At 45.0% G+C, this 22520-nt stretch overlaps 1 protein-coding gene across 1 annotated transcript in view; it reads left to right on the top strand.

Moving 5' to 3' along the window:
* The first annotated feature begins 1447 nt into the window (after positions 1-1447).
* LOC121569959 (divergent protein kinase domain 2A) overlaps positions 1448-22520 on the top strand; it is a 120972-nt gene continuing 99899 nt past the window's right edge. Inside the window, exon 1 of the mRNA XM_041881325.2 lies at positions 1448-1929. The gene's annotated coding sequence lies outside the window, so the exon portion shown is untranslated. The remainder of the gene's footprint in view (positions 1930-22520) is intronic.

Below are 22520 nucleotides of genomic sequence, written 5' to 3'. Positions count from 1 at the left end.
TTTTACTCTGCCCAAAATCTGTCCACGAAAATAAGGCACTGCATCTCAGTGCTGTATCACAACCCGGCCGTGATCGGGAGTCCCATAGGGCAGCGTCGTCCGGGTTTGGCCGGGGTAGGCCGTCATTGTAAATAAGAATTTCTTCTTATCTGACTTGCCTAGTTAAATAAAAATGAGAGAGTGTCGAATTTGGTCAACAAAAAAATGTAATTGCTAATTTGCTACAGTACGTAGGGCTTATTTGATCTACTATAAGTATCGTAATGGATAGGTTGTTATTACGTTTTTTGGGATGTAGCTCAGTTGGTAGATGGGGGGGTATGAGAATTAAAAAATATATATATAATAATGTATGCACTCACTAACTGTAAGTCGCTCTGGATAAGAGCGTCTGCTAAATGACAAAAATAAAAATAAAATAAAATGAATGCGCTGATATAAGTGGAAATCCTTGGCATTTTGGCAACTTTGAAAAAAACAGATGTAAAATGTAGTTTCATACTGGATATTCGGTTTTGTCTCATCAAAAGCTGATGAACCAAACATGACTATTTATATGGAATATTCTGAATCAGGTGATGATGGAGAACGAGCCACATCTTTTTTTGTTGTAGAAATTTTTTCAATGTTTTTCTTCGGAGAAAAACATTATGAAAGAAAAGAAAAGAATAGCACCTTGAAAGGTACAATCAAAAATTGCATGAAATAAATCAAAATGTTTAGAAAAAAAAGGTGTGCATTGTGTTCCACCCTCCCCATATTCAGAAAGTATTTTTTATAGTAATTTTAATAGTCACTTTAATAGTCACCTTAATAGTATTTTTAGTAATTAATTTGAATAGTCATTTTAAGAGTAACTTTATCAGTCATTTTAGTAGTCATTTTAATAGTCATTTTAATAGTCACTTTGTTTAAGCACTTTGAAGATTGAAATCCAGAATAAAAAAATAAAAAAATGTTTTCTACAAAATAAAAGTGTGGATTGTTCTCCATCTTCCCGTGATTCAGAATATATCAATTTCATAGTCATAGAAGGATTTGTTTAAGAGCTATTGAAGATTGAAATCCAAAATCTTAATTTAAAACAAAAAACAATTCAACAATAAAAGGTGTGTATGGTTCTCCATCCTGCCCTGATTTAGAACATGACATGTTCATAGTCATGGATGGCATGCTTGGTTAAATAGCTGTTGAATACTCAACTAATTTTACCTCGCTGAAAAAAAATTAAACGTATTCATATAGGAGTTGTGCCCAGTTGTTCACACGCGTTTCTGCTCTCTTATTGGCTAGAATGGTCCCATTTGATCCTCCTCCCGCCTGCCCTCTATCTTTGAGGTCATGTATTTCCATTGGTAGAGTGGTCACTCGACTATCTTGTCGATATAATAGATAATCTTTGGCAATAGCAAGCCATGTCGCAAAGTGACAACGACTGTCGGAAATACTAAACGTTTGGTGTTGAAAAAGTCGGAACAGAATCTATTGTGGTAATGTTGGAGAGGAGTGAGCAAGCTGTCTACACAGACGGGAGAATAGAATATTGTGCGTACGCGGACCAACACTCGGAAACCGGATAAATATGGATACTAATGCACATCACAGATATTATTACATTTTGTGAAAAAGGACCGCGGCGGCCAATCTGAAAGATCCGGTAGACGAAGAGTTAAGAGCCAAAATTCACAACTGTTTATTTCACTAGCTAGCAGGCTAGCTGGCTTGTTTCAATGCGAGTCTGGAATGGGAAGCTTGTGCGAGATTCACTCAGTAGCGATTTATATCGTGCACGGAATGAACATCTTCTTGTACTGTTATCGTTGGTGATGCAAAGTAACTGATCGCCGCGGAGATAGTAGCTGCAACTTTTAAAGAAGAATGATACATACAAACTGATCCACCGCTCAGAGTGAAAAAGAAGTCGTACAGGTTTGTTTCGCAGTTTTTACAATCTTTTTAAAAACAATACCTTTCCAAATCAACAGTAGAGTAGACTTTAAAAAGTTTCCCAGTGACATTTGACAGTAGACTGTCTGTTGCGCGAACAATAACTTCCATAGTAAACGTTCTTCAGTGTCCTTATCCAGAAGTTTAGTAACTAAATCATCCAAAGGTCTTCCAATAATTAGCCCAATTTGCTATTAGGGAAAACATAGTTATAACTTACTCAATTATCATGTAGCCTAATGTAATATAGTAGTCAATGACGTCTACTGTTGATACTGTGTCGTTGCAACTTCAACGTTAACGTTGTCTGATGGTGTCGGAATACATAGGTTTGGTTTGCTCCTGGCAGAACTGTCTGCTTGGCGAAGGAAATGTCTGTGCTTCCCTAAAGACCTCGGCTTGAACAATTTGAGAAAAAAAAAAAAGCGGCTATATTACTGTTAGTCCCTCTTGAGATACCGTAGCAACAACATAGCAGTATACACTAAATTAAAATAGTCGAAATTAATCTAAGATAAATCAATAAATCTGTAATACATTTTTATCTGTAAGGTCTTAGCCGCACACTTTTACATGTAAGATGTTTGTTGCCGTATTTCTCAAGTGAAAAATGTGCAGGAGAACTAGTCATCTCTCATAACTAGTGCTAACCGCACACATTGCACGGTTCCTCTAGAGATAAATCAGATCAAGCCCAAAATGTGAAATGGAGTAGGGAGTTGTAACTAGTTTCCAATATTCTACGTAGTTTAGTGCAGGAAAAAGTGGTAATTTGCCTAATTTATCATAACCATTACAGATAACACATCCTAATTGCTAAATTGTCTCATATTCAGTCAAAAAAATACAATTGACATTTAATTTATTGAAACCATAATATCAACTGGTTATATTAAATCCTGGAACACAAGTCATATCAACTGGTTATAGTATATCCTGGAACACAAGTCATATCAACTGGTTATAGTATATCCTGGAACACAAGTCATATCAACTGGTTATAGTATTTCCTGGAATACAAGTCATATCAACTGGTTATAGTATATCCTGGAACACAAGTCATATCAACTGGTTATAGTATATCCTGGAACACAAGTCATATCAACTGGTTATAGTATATCCTGGAACACAAGTCATATCAACTGGTTATAGTATTTCCTGGAACACAAGTCATATCAACTGGTTATATTATATCCTGGAACACAAGTAATATCAACTGGTTATAGTATATCCTGGAACACAACACAAGTCATATCAACAGGTTATATTATATAATGGAACAGAACGTTCATAAAGGCAGTAACCTCAGCAGTGACGCGCTTGCAGGTAGAAGCCTGTGGCTGTGCAACGGCATAGTCTTGTTTTGTTCATTTAGCAGACAAGACGCTTATTTCTCAAGCACTTATTACAGTCAATACACCTATTTTATAGTAAAAACATGATGTAGTGTAACAGAATATAATATTTTTCCTAATGAAAAAAGTTGCCAGTGAGAATTGATGGATATGTTGCATTTTTAGAACAGTTATTATCAGTGATAACTGTACTTAGTTTGGCATGTTGAAATACCTTTTTTTTTTTTTCAGGGTTACAAACCAAAAATCTGTATTTTCGATATAGGCTTACAGACGTTAGATTTAGTTTATTCTTCCTGTTCTTTGGAGTTTTTCCAAACGGAATAACAATTCTACATTGAACACTGCATGGGGATGAATTAAGGCCAAGACATCTGTTTAGTGAGTAGGCCTAGGCTTCATGATTCTGATAAATACGCTCTTTATCAAACTAATGTTTTTGCGTATTTTCAATGTGGACCCTGTCTATGTTTAGGGGGGTTATAACCTTGGCTAACCAGTTCTAAATGCCACTAGCAGTTTGAAAAGTAGCCTAAGCTGAAAATAGACTGGATGCAGTCATTCCAAAACTTCAGCACGTTGTTGGACCGCATATTTCCCTACTTCAATCAACCAGTCCATTTTGAATTTGTGATAAAAAAAATAAAATAAAAAAAAACTATCATTATTTGGCAAGGAATGTCACTTGTGTATCTCATCAGTTAGAGGCATTTTTTTTTTATGCCCACTGTTTTTTAATAGCCATTTTATTTCTGTAGGCCTAACGGGAGCTTGTGTGCAAACTCAGCACGCGTGTGTAGAGGGGGCGGTCGGAACGCAATTGAGTGAGACACTGAGGGGAAAGAGAATTTAGGAAAGAAGAACTGTGTGATGTTTGCCTTGGTTTCGTATTTGTTGTGCCCCGCGAATGCACATGTACAAATGGAACACTAGAGTCGAAGCAAATCAACGTCGTCTTCAATACATTTTTTGGAACAAACTACAAAGCACATTCCACCAAGTAGTTGTGCAGTGTCTGACTCTTTAAAAAAAAAAATGTATTTTGTATCTCTGGTTAAAGATGGAGTTTAGACTCATACCCATCCCTACCTACTAGGAGTAGTACTGTTGACCAATCACCAACAAAAGGGGCGTAGACTTTGAATTTTTCTTGGCACAGACAGCCCGACAAAAAACAACTTCAGAACACCAAAATGAACAAAAACGTCGCAAAAATGTTTTCAGAATACATGCCCAAACGGTTTCGACTGGGAAGCTTGCGACAGGCTCCCATTTGAAGAAACAGCGGCACTTGTAAGGCAAGAAGGAACAGACAGCCTCACAAATTGGTTTAGAATTTTCTTGGCACAGTTTTCAGACGCTTAGAGCAACGTAACAGGATTCCACAGAGCCGACCTCGAATTTGATTGCAGATGAGCTTTGTATTAATCTCTTAAGTGTGTCTCTGTGTGTGTGTGTGTTTTCGTGCGTACATGTGGGCACCAATCAGACAGAAAATCTCACTTTGAAAAAATCAGACTGAAAATCTTGCTCTGAAAAAATAACTGCAATTACCAATATCAACATAAGTGCATGTTTACCAATGATGATTTCTGTAATCACCTTCTAGATCAAATGAATAAGTAAGTGCAAACTTCTGTCTGATTTGGAAATAGGAAGGAAGAGGAACGTTGTTTGTTGTGCTTATTACATTCATCTGTATTGGGAGTATTTCATAATAAACCTTTAAAGATTTGTCTTAACAGCTCAGTGAATAGAGAACTAACTATAAATCTTCCATAACAGGGTAGGAAACTAAGAGAGAGCTTTTTGTGTTGCTGGTTTGACCGGCCAGTCAACTATAAAAGTACGCTGATGTGTTCAGCCAAGTCTGGTTCTGCCTGATTCATTCTGCTGTGTTCCTCGCACTCTCTCCCTCTCTCTCTCTCTCTCTCTCTCTCTCTCTCTCTCTCTCTCTCTCTCTCTCTCTCTCTCCCTCTCTCTCTCTCTCTCTCCCTCTCGCCCGTCTCTCTCTCTCCCTCTCGCCCCGTCTCTCTCTCTCCCTCTCGCCCCGTCTCTCTCTCTCCCTCTCGCCCCGTCTCTCTCTCTCCCTCTCGCCCCGTCTCTCTCTCTCCCTCTCGCCCCGTCTCTCTCTCTCCCTCTCGCCCCGTCTCTCTCTCTCCCTCTCGCCCCGTCTCTCTCTCTCCCTCTCGCCCCGTCTCTCTCTCTCCCTCTCGCCCCGTCTCTCTCTCTCCCTCTCGCCCCGTCTCTCTCTCCCTCTCTCTCGCCCCCTCTCTCTCTCTCTCCCTCTCTCTCTCTCTCTCCCTCTCTCCCCGTCTCTCTCTCTCTCCCTCTCCCCCTCTCTCTCTCTCCCTCTCGCCCCGTCTCTCTCTCTCCCTCTCGCCCCGTCTCTCTCTCTCCCTCTCGCCCCGTCTCTCTCTCTCCCTCTCGCCCCGTCTCTCTCTCTCCTCTCTCTCTCGCCCGTCTCTCTCTCTCTCCCTCTCTCTCTCTCTCTCCCTCTCGCCCCGTCTCTCTCTCTCTCCCTCTCGCCCCGTCTCTCTCTCTCCCTCTCGCCCCGTCTCTCTCTCTCCCTCTCTCCCCGTCTCTCTCTCCCTCTCGCCCCGTCTCTCTCTCTCCCTCTCGCCCCGTCTCTCTCTCTCCCTCTCGCCCGTCTCTCTCTCTCCCTCTCGCCCCGTCTCTCTCTCCCTCTCGCCCCGTCTCTCTCTCCCTCTCGCCCCGTCTCTCTCTCCTTCTCGCCCCGTCTCTCTCTCTCTCCCTCTCGCCCCGTCTCCCTCTCGCCCCGTCTCTCTCTCCCTCTCGCCCCGTCTCTCTCTCGCCCCGTCTCTCTCTCTCTCCCTCTCGCCCCGTCTCTCTCTCTCTCTCCCTCTCGCCCCGTCTCTCTCTCTCCCTCTCGCCCCGTCTCTCTCTCCCTCTCGCCCCGCTCTCTCTCCCTCTCGCCCCGTCTCTCTCTTGCCCCGTCTCTCTCTCTCTCCCTCTCGCCCCATCTCTCTCTCTCTCTCGCCCCGTCTCTCTCTTGCCCCGTCTCTCTCTCTCTCCCTCTCGCCCCATCTCTCTCTCCCTCTCGCCCCGTCTCTCTCTCCCTCTCGCCCCGTCTCTCTCTCCCTCTCGCCCCGTCTCTCTCTCCCTCTCGCCCCGTCTCTCTCTTGCCCCGTCTCTCTCTCTCTCCCTCTCGCCCCATCTCTCTCTCCCTCTCGCCCCGTCTCTCTCTTGCCCCATCTCTCTCTCTCCCTCTCGCCCCATCTCTCTCTCTCCCTCTCGCCCCGTCTCTCTCTCCCTCTCTCCCTCTCGCCCCGTCTCTCTCTCCCTCTCGCCCCGTCTCTCTCTCTCTCCCCCGTCTCTCTCTCTCTCCCTCTCGCCCCGTCTCTCTCTCTCTCCCTCTCGCCCCGTCTCTCTCTCTCCCTCTCGCCCCGTCTCTCTCTCTCCCTCTCGCCCCGTCTCCCTCTTGCCCCGTCTCCCTCTCGCCCCGTCTCTCTCTCCCTCTCGCCCCGTCTCTCTATCCCTCTCGCCCCGTCTCTCTCTCTACCTCTCGCCCCGTCTCTCTCTCTACCTCTCGCCCCGTCTCTCTCTCTCTCCCTCTCGCCCCGTCTCTCTCTTGCCCCGTTTCCCTCTCGCCCCGTCTCTCTCTCTCTCCCTCTCGCCCCGTCTCTCTCTCGCCCCGTTTCCCTCTCGCCCCGTCTCTCTCTCCCTCTCGCCCCGTCTCTCTCTCCCTCTCGCCCCGTCTCTCTCTCCCTCTCGCCCCGTCTCTCCCTCTCTCTCTCGCCCCGTCTCTCTCTCCCTCTCGCCCCGTGTCTCTCTCTCCCTCTCGCCCCGTGTCTCTCTCTCCCTCTCGCCCCGTGTCTCTCTCTCCCTCTCGCCCCGTGTCTCTCTCTCCCTCTCGCCCCGTGTCTCTCTCTCCCTCTCGCCCCGTGTCTCTCTCTCCCTCTCGCCCCGTCTCTCTCTCTCCCTCTCGCCCCGTCTCTCTCTCTCCCTCTCGCCCCGTCTCTCTCTCTCCCTCTCGCCCCGTCTCTCTCTCTCCCTCTCGCCCCGTCTCTCTCTCTCCCTCTCGCCCGTCTCTCTCTCCCTCTCGCCCCGTCTCTCTCTCCCTCTCGCCCCGTCTCTCTCTCTCTCTTGCCCCCCCTCTCTCTCGCCCCCTCTCTCGCCCTCCCTCTCTCTCTCTCTCTCTCTCGGCCCCCTCTCTCGCCATCCCTCTCTCTCGCCCTCCCTCTCTCTCTCGCCCTCCCTCTCTCTCTCGCCCTCCCTCTCTCTCTCGCCCTCCCTCTCTCTCTCGCCCCCTCTCTCTCTCTCGCCCCCTCTCTCTCTCTCGCCCTCTCTCTCTGTCTCTCTCTCTCTCTCAATTCAATTCAAATGGCTTTATTGGCATGGGAAATGTATGTTTACATTGCCAAAGCAAATGGAATAGACCGTAAACAAAAGGGAAATAAACATTAAAGAACACTCAACCCTCCCTCCCTCTCTCCCTCCCTCCCTTCCTACATCTCAGAATATGTTTTCCCGCTGGAAGAGTTCTGTTCCATGGTACAGAGAGATTAAAATGCATAAGACACAGCCTAAGTAATGTACTACCTGGGGAATTCATGTTGTTAATCTTCCAAGAATAAGTTAATTCCCTAATTAGGCTATAGTGTATTAATGAAAGGTCCATAATACTGTCTGTCAGACGCATGTTTTAATCTGCAGATGCAGTTGATCTGTAATGACAGATTGACTACCAGTCAGACGTCAGTATTAAGCTACACAGGCAGGTCGTCTAGGGGCTATATGACAAATTGGCTTGGGGTACTGATATTAATCTAGCCGTTCTAGTACAAACTAAAACAATGACCCTTCCTAGTTCATCTGCAGACATTTACAACTGTTGCCGTATCCAAATCAACAGCCTAACACTGTATCGGCAAATATACGAGTTCAGGGTCCCCAGTGAGCACAATCCGACGTTTGATCACTGGGCCAACGTTTAAAATACGTAATTTTGGTAACTGGGCCAACGTTTAAAATACGTAATTTTGGTAACTGGGCCCTCTATCATCCCAAACAGTTTAAAGCAGCAGATGCCTTCATGGCTACATGCCTACATTGATGTTCTCATTAAATCTGCTGTTATTTGGGTTCAAGCGGGAGACAAATGGAACCTTGTTTGTTAGGGGACATTGCTAATTGGTGGACTCAATTTTCCATTCAAATACATTTTTGTCACATGCACCGAATACAACAGTGAAATGCTTACTTACAAGCCCTTAACCAACAATGCAGTTTTAAGAAACTTAAAGGGGGACAATGCAAATAGTCCAGATAGCCGTTTGATTAGCTGTTCAGGAGTCTTATGGTATGGTAGAATCTGTTAAGAAGCCTTTTGGACCTAGACTTGGTGCTCCGGTACTGCTTGCCGTGTGGTAGCAGAGAGAACAGTCTATGACTAGGGTGGCTGGAGTCTTTGACAGTTTTGAGGGCCTTCCTCTGACACCGCCTGGTATAGAGGTCCTGGATGGCAGGAAGCTTGGCCCCAGTGATGTACTGGGCCGTACGCACTACCCTCTGTAGCGCCTTGCGGTCGGAGGCCGAGCAGTTGCCATACCAGGCGGTGATGCAACCAGTCAGGATGCTCTTGATGGTGCAGCTGTATAACTTTTTGAGGATCTGAGGACCCATGCCAAATATTGTCAGTCTCCTGAGGGGGAATAGGCTTTGCTGTGCCCTCTTCACGACTGTCTTGGTGTGTTTGGACCATGATAGTTTGTTGGTGATGTGGACACCAAGTATCTCTCAACCTGCTCCACTACAGCCCCGTCGATGAGAATGGGGGCGTGCTCGGTCCTCTTTTTCCTGTAGTCCACAATCATCTCCTTTGTCTTGATCACGTTGAGGGAGAGGTTGTATTCCTGGCACCACAGGGCCAGGTCTCTGACCTTCTCCCTATAGGCTCTCATCGTTGTCGGTGATCAGGCCTACCACTGTTGTGTCGTCTGCAAACGTAATGATGGTGTTGGAGTTGTGCCTGGCCATGAAGTCATGAGTGAACAGGGAGTACAGGAGGGGACTGAGCACGCACCCCTGAGGGGCCCCGTGTTGAAGATCAGAGTGGCAGATGTGTTGTTACCTACCCTTACCACCTGGGGGCGGCCCGTTGGGAAGTCCTGGATCCAGTTGCAGAGGGAGGTGTTTAGTCCCAGGGTCCTTAGCTTAGTGATGATCTTTGAGGGCACTATGGTGTTGAATGCTGAGCTGTAGTCAATGAACAGCATTCTCACGTAGGTGTTCCTTTTTGTCCAGGTGTGAAAGGGCAGTGTGGAGTGCAATAGAGATTGCTTCAGCTGTGGATCTGTTGGGGCAGTATGCAAATTGGAGTGGGTCTACAGATTCTGGGATAATGGTGTTGATGTGAGCCTTTCATTAGTGTTTCTGTCTCCTCCTCCCATCCATCAGTGTTCGAGGCTAGCTGGAGGAGCGGACTGAGGGTTCTCTCTCGATCTGTCTGTGCTGTGGATGATTTTTGTGATTTAACATTATTGACTCCCCAAGTCGATAACATTGGCAACTGTAGTTCTCCATTCCAGCTCTCGCAGCACAATGTGATTGAAGAGAGGCAGAGGGACCCTTATGGATGGGGGAAAAATCCATAGTTACATATCGCAATATAACTTCTTGCTTTTGATGATATTATATTGATATTTGACTTCAAGTATCGATCTGTAAAGCTTGGCACGCCTGTATTTGGGGAGTTTCTCCCATTCTTCTCTGCAGATCGTCTTTCCCTCATCAATCTACACACAATACCACATATAGACGAAGCAAAAACGGTTTATTATACATTTTTGGAAATGTATTAAACATTGAAAACTGAAATATCACATTTACATAAGCATTCTTCTGGGTAGCTTGATGAGGAAAAAAAGAAGAAATTTAATCAATTTTAGAATAAGTAACAAAATGTGGAAAAAGTCAAGGGGTCTGAATACGTTCCGAATGCACTGTTTTATTTATTATTTTGGCTACTGTAAGTAGCACTAGTCCTTTCATTTTCATATTTGATCTTGTTCTCATCTTTTTAAATAGTGAGCCAACATGTTTTCAGTACTTTTATCAAAACTAGTTTTCTCATGCTCTCTTTGCAGCAGACATATGTTGAGCAATATTTTTGGAACATTAAATCGCAGCACATACAGTGCAATTGGAAAGTAGTCAGACCCCTTGACTTTTTCCACAGTTTGTTACGTTACAGCCTTATTCTAAAACAGATTAAATTAATGCTCTTCCTAATCAGTCTACACACAATACCTCATAATGACAAACCAAAAAGTCTATATAAGGTCGCACAGTTGACAGTGCATGTCGGAGCAAAAACCAAGCCATGGGGTCGAAGGAATTGTCCATAGAGCTCCGAGACAGGATTGTGTCGAGGCACAGATCTGGAGAATGGTACCAAAACATTTCTTCAGCATTGAAGGTCCCCTAGAACACAGTGGCCTCCATCAGACTTAAATGGAAGAAGTTTAGAACCACCAAGACTCTTCCTAGAGCTGGCCGCCCGTCCAAACTCAGTGATCAGGGAAGAAGGGCATTTGTTCAGGGAGGTGACCAAGAAACCGATGGTCACTCTGACAGAGTTCCTCTGTGGAGATGGGTAAACCTTCCAGAAGGACAACCATCTCTGCAGCACTCAACCAATCAGGTCTTTTACGGTGGAGTGGCCAGACGAAAGCCACTCCTCAGTAAAAGGCACGTGACAGCCCGCTTGGAGTTTGCCAAAAGGCACCTAAAGGACTCTCAGACCATGAGAAACAAGATTATCTGGTCTGATGAAACCAAGATTGAAAGATGAACGTACAAAGAGATCCTTGACGAAACATCTGTCTTTCTCCATCTCCCTTTCTCCATCTCCCTTTCTCCAACTCTCTTTCTCCATCTGTCAGCTTTTAGGGCTACTAGTCTACACTCTCCTTTCTCTTTCTGTCTTCATTCAACTCTTGCACTTTAATTCTACTCTATTCTCTCTCTCTCTTTCTTTCTCTCTCTAGTACCGTATCAATGGAATTAATCAAGCATGTTTCCCTTCTGCCCTGGTTCGATGATATAATGATGAGGTTTAGCCTCAGGTGGTGACTGACAGACTGTGAGAGGGAAACGGTTAGCGAAGGGAGGAGTAGCCATACATGCTGTTATCTGATCCTGTGGTCCTACACAAGCAGAGCCTCTTCATTCACACAGCCCTTTCACTTCTCTCTATTCAGGTCAAACTGTCTAACTTAAAAGATTGGTTTCTTTAGACAGGAAGTCATTTTGCACCTATTCTCTCCTCCTCTTCTTTCATCGTTGTTACCCTTTTGTCATTCTGTTTTAAAGCCATCGTGACATGTTGCCCCCTCTGTTCTTCTGGTGTCTTGTCTGGTGTCTTGTCTGTCTCGGTAATAAGCCGTTTTGTGTCTCCTAACATCCGCCAAACTCTCTGACTCAAACTCTCTCTCTGAACACTCGACTCATCTTCCCCTCCCTGTATGAGGAGTCGGCCTCTACTTTGATTCCGGTTCTTTCTCTCCTGCTTTGCGTTGTCAGCATTCATTCATTCATTCATTCAGCAGCACTGTACATACTTCAGTGTGCTCTGAAACTGTTCTTCTTTTTTGGCCGCAGTTCTGTTAAGAGGTAATTTGGCACTCGCTCCAAACAGTGTTTCCTTGATGGTGTATACCAATGTAAATCCCGGTAGCAGATTCAGGGCCCTATCAGATATGTATGTAGTTGGTTGTAAAAGTTATACTAACTAACATGGGGGTTCTAACTTAAACAATTATTTTGTTAGTTTACAATTGTACAATTTTATGCTCCCCCACATATAAAAGCCACGAAGACTGCCGGAAAAGGCCTGCATGCAAGATCGTAATTTTTGATGACTCACACGGTGAGCCTGCTGTATGTGGTAAGCTGGTGCGCACCAAGTTGTACTTAACATTTTAGGATGGAAAATGGCTGTGAGGATTTCTCTACAATATTCACAACACATTGACACAGTTACAATCGTAATAGAATACAAATCTAATTTTCATTAATTACATTATTGTAAAAACCTATTTGAGTGAACATTATCAAGCAAGCAGCAGATGAAACGGAAAGTGAATTCTCTCCTCCCTCTCTCCCCGGTTTTAGCTCCCTGTCTAGCTGGCTAGGTTTGGGATATTGACTATCCCATACCAGTGACAAACTTGGCTAGCAATGTTATCGACATATGGCAGTACACAAACAAAATCTAGCTCATCTATTTTGCCAGCTTGAAAGAAACAGCCACAAATTAATTCAGAAACGGAGGAAGAGGATAGCTAGCTATAGCAAGCTAACGTTAGCTGATGCCAACATGTTAGATGATGCCTGTGAGAACATTGATTCTAAGATCAAAAAATACACTTTCCCATTTGAGCAAAAAGCCGCAATCCTCCCCTCTAAAGAGAACCTGACTCTTTTTTTCTGAAATGCCAACAGATCCACAATCTAATACAGTCACATTTTGGTTTAGCCTGCCCATCCACACACACAAACACAGTTTCGGCCACAGCCACAGGACTCTATACAGAAACATTGACCTCTGTCGTGACCAAAACGACTATTGGCCCATAGGCTTGTGCTATCTCTAGTACCTGTGTCAAACTCATACCACGGTCTTCGGGTTTTCTCTCCTGTACTTGATTGATTGAATTAAGGTCACTAACCTGGTTGTCTAGGTCTTAATTGAAACTAAAAACTAAAAACCTGCAGACACTAGGCCCTCAATGGAATGAGTTTTCCAACCTGCTATAGTATGACAGCACCAGCAGGTAGCTACCAGAAGCTAGCTGTTAATTAGGATGCTTTAGCGTTAATCAGTGTTATTTAGATGGGAGACGTGAGCTAAATGCGGTAGCGCTATAGCTAGTTAGCGATTAGCTCTTTAACTGGTGAAGCCCTGATTTGCTCTCTCTGCTGCTGCAGGTCGTGTTACATTATAACCACGTTGTTGGTAGGGGACAGCATCCACTTTGAAAAGCAATATTTTGCCGAAACCCTCCTTCGATTGTTGATAGCCATGGAAGTTCTCAATGATGAAATATGCGCCCGCCTCATTCGCACAAATGTATCCCACTTTTTACAAAGCGTTTCATTTGCGTGGCCAAGTGTTGCTACACCCTGCTACCACGTAAAGCCCATCTTGATGAATAAAAATACAATTGCTAGCTATCCTAGCTATCTAGCTCCATACTACTAACCCACAAGTGTTATTCCCCCCATAAAAATAAAATAAAAATAATTCATGAGTATATGAAGGGTGAGCATGGATTATTTTTGTTCCCCTCACTGTGTGACACTGACTGCGGGCGTTGTGGGATTATTTTCTGAAGTTAGAGCTGATTTCGGGAACCTCAAACTCAAACAATATTACTGTATTAAAAATATAAATTGAAGAGTTTGTAATTTAGGAATGTTTTCTTTGGGTGTTCTAAATTCCTATTGTATGTATTTCTGGCATTGAGAAATAGCTGCTCCTTTAACCCCAACCCCAGTCCCAGGCTTACCCCAACCCCAGTCCCAGGCTTACCCCAACCCCAGTCCCAGGCTTACCCCAACCCCAGTCCCAGGCTTACCCCAACCCCAGTCCCAGGCTTACCCCAACCCCAGTCCCAGGCTTACCCCAACCCCAGTCCCAGGCTTACCCCAACCCCAGTCCCAGGCTTACCCCAACCCCAGTCCCAGGCTTACCCCAACCCCAGTCCCAGGCTTACCCCAACCCCAGTCCCAGGCTTACCCCAACCCCAGTCCCAGGCTTACCCCCAACCCCAGTCCCAGGCTTACCCCAACCCCAGTCCCAGGCTTACCCCAACCCCAGTCCCAGGCTTACCCCAACCCCAGTCCCAGGCTTACCCCAACCCCAGTCCCAGGCTTACCCCAACCCCCAGTCCCAGGCTTACCCCAACCCCAGTCCCAGGCTTACCCCAACCCCAGTCCCAGGCTTACCCCAACCCCAGTCCCAGGCTTGGGCTACTTGGCTTCCCTCTACCCCTCCATGTCCCTCCACTCATTGATGTACACTGCATTCGGAAAGTATTCTTGACTTTTTTCACATTTTGTTACGTTACAGCCTTATACTAAAAGTTTTCCCTCATTTTTATTTATTATATATATATTATATTTGTCATTTAGCAGACGCTCTTATCCAGAGCGACTTACAGGAGTAATTAGGGTTGTGCCATTTTTTTCACCTAGTCAGCTCGGGGATTAGAACCAGCGACCTTTCGGTTACGGGCACAACGCTCTTAACCACTAAGCTACCTGCCGCCCCATATCATCAATCTATCTACACACAATACCCCATAACGACAAAGCAAAAACAGGTTTTTAGAAGTGTTTGCAAATGTAATAAAAAATTTACTGAAATATGACATTTACATAAGTATTCAGACCTTTTACTCAGTACATTATTGAAGCACCTTTGGTAGTGATTACAGCCTCGAGTCTTCTTGGGTATGATGCTACAAGCTTGACACACCTGTATTTGGGGAGTTTCTCCCATTCTTCTCTGCAGATCCTCTCAAGCTTGGTTGGATGGGGAGCATTGCTGCACGCCTATTTCAGTTCTCTCCAGAGATGTTCGATCGGGTTCAAGTCCGGGCTCTAGCTGGGCCACTCAAGGACATTCAGAGACTTTTCCCAAAGCCACTCCTGCGTTGTCTTGACTGTGTGCTTAGGGTCGTTGTCCTGTTGGAAGGTGAACCTTTGCCCCAGTCTGAGGTCTTCGGTGCTCTGGAGCAGGTTTTCATCAAGTATCTCTCTGTACTTTGCTCTGTTCATCTTTCCCTCGATCCTGACTAGTCTCCCAGTCCCTGCCGCTGAAAAACATCCCCACAGCATGATGTTGCTGCCCTGTTTCCTTCAGATGTGAAGCTTAGCATTCAGGCCAAAGAGTTCAATCTTGGTTTCATCAGACCAGAGAATCTTGTTTCTCATGGTCTGAGAGTCTTTAGGTTCCTTTTGGCAAACTCAAAGCGGGCTGTCTTGTGCCTTTTACTGAGGAGTGGCTTCCGTCTGGCCACACTACCATAAAGGCCTGATTGGTGGAGTGCTGCAGAGATGGTTGTCCTTCTGTAAGGTTATACAATCTCCACAGAGGAACTCTGGAGCTCTGTCAGAGTGACCATCAGGTTCTTGGTCACCTCCCTGACCAAGGCCCTTCTCCCCCGATTGCTCAGTTTGGCCAGGCAGCCAACTCTGTGCCCCATAAATAAGATGTACTTGTTGTTATCGTCACTCCATGTGTAGCAAGTGAAGTGGGAGATTTCTAATCAATACAAAAAGGAATTACAATTACAGAATTAAGGTGGTTAAATGAGAAGGAGTAGGCTACAAGGATCAACCAACAGGTAGGCTGTTGTTTCATATGAATTTTGTTTTTGTAGACAAGGACGGGAAGCTCAGCAAAATATCCTCAATTAGCCTTGTTACTTTAGCTAGCTAGCTTAGCCTTGTTACTTTAGCTAGCTAGCTTAGCCTTGTTACTTTAGCTAGCTAGCTAGCTTAGCCTTGTAATTTATTTTTGTTACATTATCTAGCTAGCTGGCTAATGTAGCTGGCTACTGTAGCTAGCTGCTCAATTAGCCTTTCTAGCACACTGTGTCAGACATACCTGCTCCTCCCTTCCCTAACCCGTCTGTGCTGAAACAAGTCCCCATTTGAAGTGGAACAGTAATGTTTTTTTAAAACATGCATTTTGACACTTCATATGTCAGAAAAAAAATCTATATTTTAATAGTGAAATAATTTCTAATGCCCATCCCTACTCTGAGTTAAGTTATTTTTTTTTAACCTTTATTTAACCAGGTAAGCCAGTTGAGAACAAGTTCTCATTTACAACTGTGACCTGGCCAAGATAAAGCAAAGCAGTGTGATTAAAAACAACAACACAGAGTTACATATGGGGTAAAACAAAACAAAGTAAATAATACAACAGAAAATATACAGTGTTCAAATGTTATGGAGGTAAGGCAATAAATAGGCCATAGTGCAATATAATTACAATTAGTATTAAAACTGGAATGATAGATGTGCAAATAGAGATACTGGGGTGCAAATGAGCAAAATAAATAACAATATGGGGATGAGGTAGTTGGGTGGGCTAATTTCAGAATGGCTGTGTACAGGTGCAGTGATCGGTAAGGTGCTCTGACAACTGATGCTTAAAGTTAGTGAGGGAGATAAGAGTCTCCAGCTTCAGAGATTTTTGCAATTCGTTCCAGTCATTGGCAGCAGAGAACTGGAAGGAATGGCGGCCAAAGGAAGTGTTGGCTTTGGGAATGACCAGTGAGATATACCTGCTGGAGCGCAGACTACGGGTGGGTGTTGCTATGGTGACCAATGAGCTAAGATAAGGCGGGGATTTGCCTAGAAGTGATTTATAGATGGCCTGGAGGCTTTGTTGCGAAATAGGAAGCCGATTTCTAGATTTAACTTTGGATTGGAGATGCTTAATGTGAGTCTGGAAGGAGAGTTTACAGTCTAACCAGACACCTAGGTATTTGTAGTTGTCCACATACTCTAGGTCAGACCCGTCGAGAGTGGTGATTCTAGTCGGGTGGGCGGGTGCCAGCAGCGTTCGATTGAAGAGCATGCATTTAGTTTTACTAGTGTTTAAGAGCAGTTGGAGGCTACTGAAGGAGTGTTGTATCGCATTGAAGCTTGTTTGGAGGTTTGTTAACAGTGTCCAATGAAGGGCCAGATGTATACAAAATGGTGTCGTCTGCGTAGAGGTGGATCTGAGCGTCACCAGCAGCAAGAGCGAGCGACATCATTGATATACACGGAGAAAAGAGTCGGCCCAAGAATTGAACCCTGTGGCACCCCCAGAGACTGCCATAGGTCCAGACAACAGGCCCTCCAATTGGACACATTGAACTCTATCTGAAAAGTAGTTGGTGAACCAGGCGAGGCAGTCATTTGAGAAACCAAGGCTATTTGCCAATAAGAATGTTGTGATTGACTGAGTCGAAAGCCTTGGCCAGGTCGATGAAGACGGCTGCACAGTACTGTCTATTATCGATTGCGGTTATAATATAGTTTAGGACCTTGATCGTGGCTGATGTGCACCCATGACCAGCTCGGTAACCGGATTGCATGGATTCGAAATGGTCGGTGATCTGTTTGTTAACTTGGCTTTCAACAATTTTCGAAAGGCAGGGCAGGATGGATATAGGTCTGTAACAGTTTGGATCTAGAGTGTCACCCCCTTTGAAGAGGGGGATGACCGCGGCAGCTTTCCAATCTCTGGGGATCTCAGATGTTACGAAAGAGAGGTTGAACAGGCTAGTAATAGGGGTTGCGACAATTTCGGCGGCTAGTTTTAGAAAGAAAGGGTCCAGATTGTCTAGCCCAGATTTGTAGGGGTCCATATCTTTCAGCTCTTTCAGAACATCAGCTGTCTGAATTTGTGTGAAGGAGAAGCGGGGGGGCATGGGCAAGTTGCAGCGGAGGGTGCAGAGCTGGTGGCCGGGGTAGTGGTAGCCAGGTGGAAAGCATGGCCAGCAGTAGCAAAATGCTTGTTGAAATTCTCGATTATTGTAGATTTATCGGTGGTGATAGTGTTTCCTAGCCTGTGTGCAGCTGGGAGGAGTTGCTCTTATTCTCCATGGACTTTAGTGTCCCAAAGATTTTTGGAGTTATTGCTACAGGATGCACATTTCTGTTTGAAAAAGCTAGCCTTTGCTTTCCTAACTGCTTGTGTATATTGGTTCCTAACTTCCCTGGAAAGTTGCATATCGCTGGGGCTATTTGATGCTAATGCAGTACGCCACAGGATGTTTTTGTGCTGGTCAAGGGCAGTCAAGTCTGAGGAGAACCAGGGGCTATATCTGTTCTTAGTTCTGTATTTTTTGAATGGGGCATGTTTATTTAAGATTGAGAGGAAATTACTTTTAAAGAACAACCAGGTATCCTCTACTGACGGAATGAGATCTATATCCATCCAGGATACCTGGGCCAGGTCAATTAGGAAGGCCTGCTCGCTAAAGTGTTTTAGGGAGCGTTTGACAGTGATGAGGGGTGGTCGTTTGACCGCGGACCCGTTACGGACGCAGTCAATAAGGCAGTGATCGCTGAGATCCTGGTCGAAGACAGCGGAGGTGTATTTAGAGGGTAAGTTAGTCAGGATGATATCTATGAGGGTACCCATGTTTACGGATTTAGGGTTGTACCTGGTAGGTTTGTTGATAATTTGTGTGAGATTGAGGGCATCTAGTTTAGATTGTAGGATGGCCGGGGTATTAAGCATATCCCAATTTAGGTCACCAAGCAGTACGAACTCGAAGGATAAATGGGTGACAATCAATTCACATATGGTGTCCAGGGCACAGTTGGGGGCTGAGGGGGGTCTGTAGCAAGCGGCAACAGTGAGAGACTTATTTCTGGAAAGGTGGGTTTTTAGAAGCTCAAACTGTTTGGGCACAGACCTGGATAGTATGATAGAGCTCTGCAGGCTATCTCTACAGTAGATTGCAACTCCACCCCCTTTGGCAGTTCTATCTAGACGGAAAATGTTATAGTTGGGGATGGAAATGTCAGAATTTTTGGTGGCCTTCCTAAGCCAGGATTCAGACACTGCTAGAACATCAGGGTTGGCGGAGTGTGCTAACGCAGTGAATATCTCAAACTTAGGGAGGAAGCTTCTGATGTTAACATGCAAGAAACCAAGGCTTTTATGGTTACAAAAGTAAACAAATGATAGCGCCTGGGGAGTAGGAGTGATACTGGGGGCTACTGGGCCTGGGTTAGCCTCTACATCACCAGAGGAACAGAGGAGGACTAGAATAAGGATACGGCTAAAGGCTTTAAGAACTGGTCTTCTAGTGCGTTGGGTACAGAGAATAAAGGGGGCAGATTTCCGGGCGTTGTAGAATATATTCAGGGCATTATGTACAGACAAGGATATGGAAGGATATGAGTACAGTGGAGGTAAGCCTAAGCGTTGGGTAACAATGAAAGAGAGAGCATCACTGGAGGCACCGATTGAGCCGGTCTCAGCGTGTATGGGGGGGTGGAACAAAGGAGCTATTTGAGGCAGTTTGAGAGGGACTTGGGGCTCTACAGTGAAATTGTATAATAAGAACTAACTGGAACAGCAATAGGCAAGGCATATTGACATGGGAGAGAGGCATAAAGCAATCACAAGTGTTATTAGAGAGAGCTAAGACAACAACTGGTAATGGCGATGAAAGTTTGAGCTGAGGCTAAAACAGAATAAACAGGACAGGGTACCGTGTAAAGGAACAGTCCAGTAGGCATCAGCTGTGCAGCTGAGTGATCATAAGGTCCAGTGAACAGCAATATGTGAGTCCGAGAGCAAGATTCAAAGAAGTCTGCAGAAAGAACGTGGTGTCGGCTATGACATGACACCTTGGATTTACACCCGGTAACGGAAGTGCGGTAACGGAATTTCATCATGGGTCCCTGATCTGTGCTATACAGCAATACATAATGATGGATAAGAATGTTGTGCTCTTCATAGTGAGAATAGGAACACAAAAGGTAGAAATGTACAATATCCTCCATTACATATTTGGATGTTATTCTACACACTGGCTATTATTTTAATAAGCACCCCCCCCCCCAAACGTCGACGTAACACAAGTTTGGACATCACAGTACAGCACAGTAAACTACATTACATACCGTTTGGACAGTAAACTACATTACATACCGTTTGGACAGTAAACTACATTACATACCGTTTGGACAGTAAACTACATTACATACCGTTTGGACAGTAAACTACATTACATACCGTTTGGACAGTAAACTACATTACATACCGTTTGGACAGTAAACTACATTACATACCGTACTCAACTCTAGATGTCTTTACTGTACTGTTCTCTACTCTGCAGGAGTGTACAGCGCTGTACTGAACTATGTTCTACTGTTCTCTACTCTGCAGGAGTGTACAGCGCTGTACTGAACTATGTTCTACTGTTCTCTACTCTGCAGGAGTGTACAGCGCTGTACTGAACTATGTTCTACTGTTCTCTACTCTGCAGGCGTGTACAGCGCTGTACTGAACTATGTTCTACTGTTCTCTACTCTGCAGGAGTGTACAGCGCTGTACTGAACTATGTTCTACTGTTCTCTACTCTGCAGGAGTGTACAGCGCTGTACTGAACTATGTTCTACTGTTCTCTACTCTGCAGGAGTGTACAGCGCTGTACTGAACTATGTTCTACTGTTCTCTACTCTGCAGGAGTGTACAGCGCTGTACTGAACTATGTTCTACTGTTCTCTACTCTGCAGGCGTGTACAGCGCTGTACTGAACTATGTTCTACTGTTCTCTACTCTGCAGGAGTGTACAGCGCTGTACTGAACTATGTTCTACTGTTCTCTGCTCTGCAGGAGTGTACAGCGCTGTACTGAACTATGTTCTACTGTTCTCTGCTCTGCAGGAGTGTACAGCGCTGTACTGAACTATGTTCTACTGTTCTCTACTCTGCAGGAGTGTACAGCGCTGTACTGAACTATGTTCTACTGTTCTCTACTCTGCAGGCGTGTACAGCGCTGTACTGAACTATGTTCTACTGTTCTCTACTCTGCAGGCGTGTACAGCGCTGTACTGAACTATGTTCTACTGTTCTCTACTCTGCAGGAGTGTACAGCGCTGTACTGAACTATGTTCTACTGTTCTCTACTCTGCAGGAGTGTACAGCGCTGTACTGAACTATGTTCTACTGTTCTCTACTCTGCAGGCGTGTACAGCGCTGTACTGAACTATGTTCTACTGTTCTCTACTCTGCAGGCGTGTACAGCGCTGTACTGAACTATGTTCTACTGTTCTCTACTCTGCAGGAGTGTACAGCGCTGTACTGAACTATGTTCTACTGTTCTCTACTCTGCAGGCGTGTACAGCGCTGTACTGAACTATGTTCTACTGTTCTCTACTCTGCAGGAGTGTACAGCGCTGTACTGAACTATGTTCTACTGTTCTCTACTCTGCAGGAGTGTACAGCGCTGTACTGAACTATGTTCTACTGTTCTCTACTCTGCAGGCGTGTACAGCGCTGTACTGAACTATGTTCTACTGTTCTCTACTCTGCAGGAGTGTACAGCGCTGTACTGAACTATGTTCTACTGTTCTCTACTCTGCAGGCGTGTACAGCGCTGTACTGAACTATGTTCTACTGTTCTCTACTCTGCAGGCGTGTACAGCGCTGTACTGAACTATGTTCTACTGTTCTCTACTCTGCAGGAGTGTACAGCGCTGTACTGAACTATGTTCTACTGTTCTCTACTCTGCAGGCGTGTACAGCGCTGTACTGAACTATGTTCTACTGTTCTCTACTCTGCAGGAGTGTACAGCACTGTACTGAACTATGTTCTACTCAACCTTTTTACTTTACTACAGTGGGGAAAAAAAATATTTAGTCAGCCACCAATTGTGCAAGTTCTCCCACTTTAAAAGATGAGAGAGGCCTGTAATTTTCATCATAGGTACACGTCAACTATGACAGACAAATTGAGGAAAGAAAATCCAGAAAATCACATTAAGATTTTTAATGAATTTATTTGCAAATTATGGTGGAAAAAAAAGTATTTGGTCACCTACAAACAAGCAAGATTTCTGGTTCTCACAGACCTGTAACTTATTCTTTAAGAGGCTCCTCTGTCCTCCACTCGTTACCTGTATTAATGGCACCTGTTTGAACTTGTTATCAGTATAAAAGACACCTGTCCACAACCTCAAACAGTCACACTCCAAACTCCACTATGGCCAAGACCAAAGAGCTGTCAAAGGACACCAGAAACAAAATTGTAGACCTGCACCAGGCTGGGAAGACTGCATCTGCAATAGGTAAGCAGCTAGGTTTGAAGAAATCAACTGTGGGAGCAATTATTAGGAAATGGAAGACATACAAGACCACTGATAATCTCCCTCGATCTGGGGCTCCACGCAAGATCTCACCCCGTGGGGTCAAAATGATCACAAGAGCGGTGAGCAAAAATCCCAGAACCACACGGGGGGACCTAGTGAATGACCTGCAGAGAGCTGTGACCAAAGTAACAAAGCCTACCATCAGTAACACACTACGCCACCAGGGACTCAAATCCTGCAGTGCCAGACGTGTCCCCCTGCTTAAGCCAGTACATGTCCAGGCCCGTCTGAAGTTTGCTAGAATGCATTTGGATGATCCAGAAGAGGATTGGGAGAATGTCATATGGTCAGATGA

The sequence above is a fragment of the Coregonus clupeaformis genome, chromosome 7 (genome assembly GCF_020615455.1).
Source record: "Coregonus clupeaformis isolate EN_2021a chromosome 7, ASM2061545v1, whole genome shotgun sequence".
NCBI classification, from domain to species: Eukaryota; Metazoa; Chordata; class Actinopteri; order Salmoniformes; family Salmonidae; genus Coregonus; species Coregonus clupeaformis.
The sequence above is the reverse complement of the archived record's forward strand: the minus strand, read 5'-3'. Positions and strand labels throughout refer to the sequence as shown.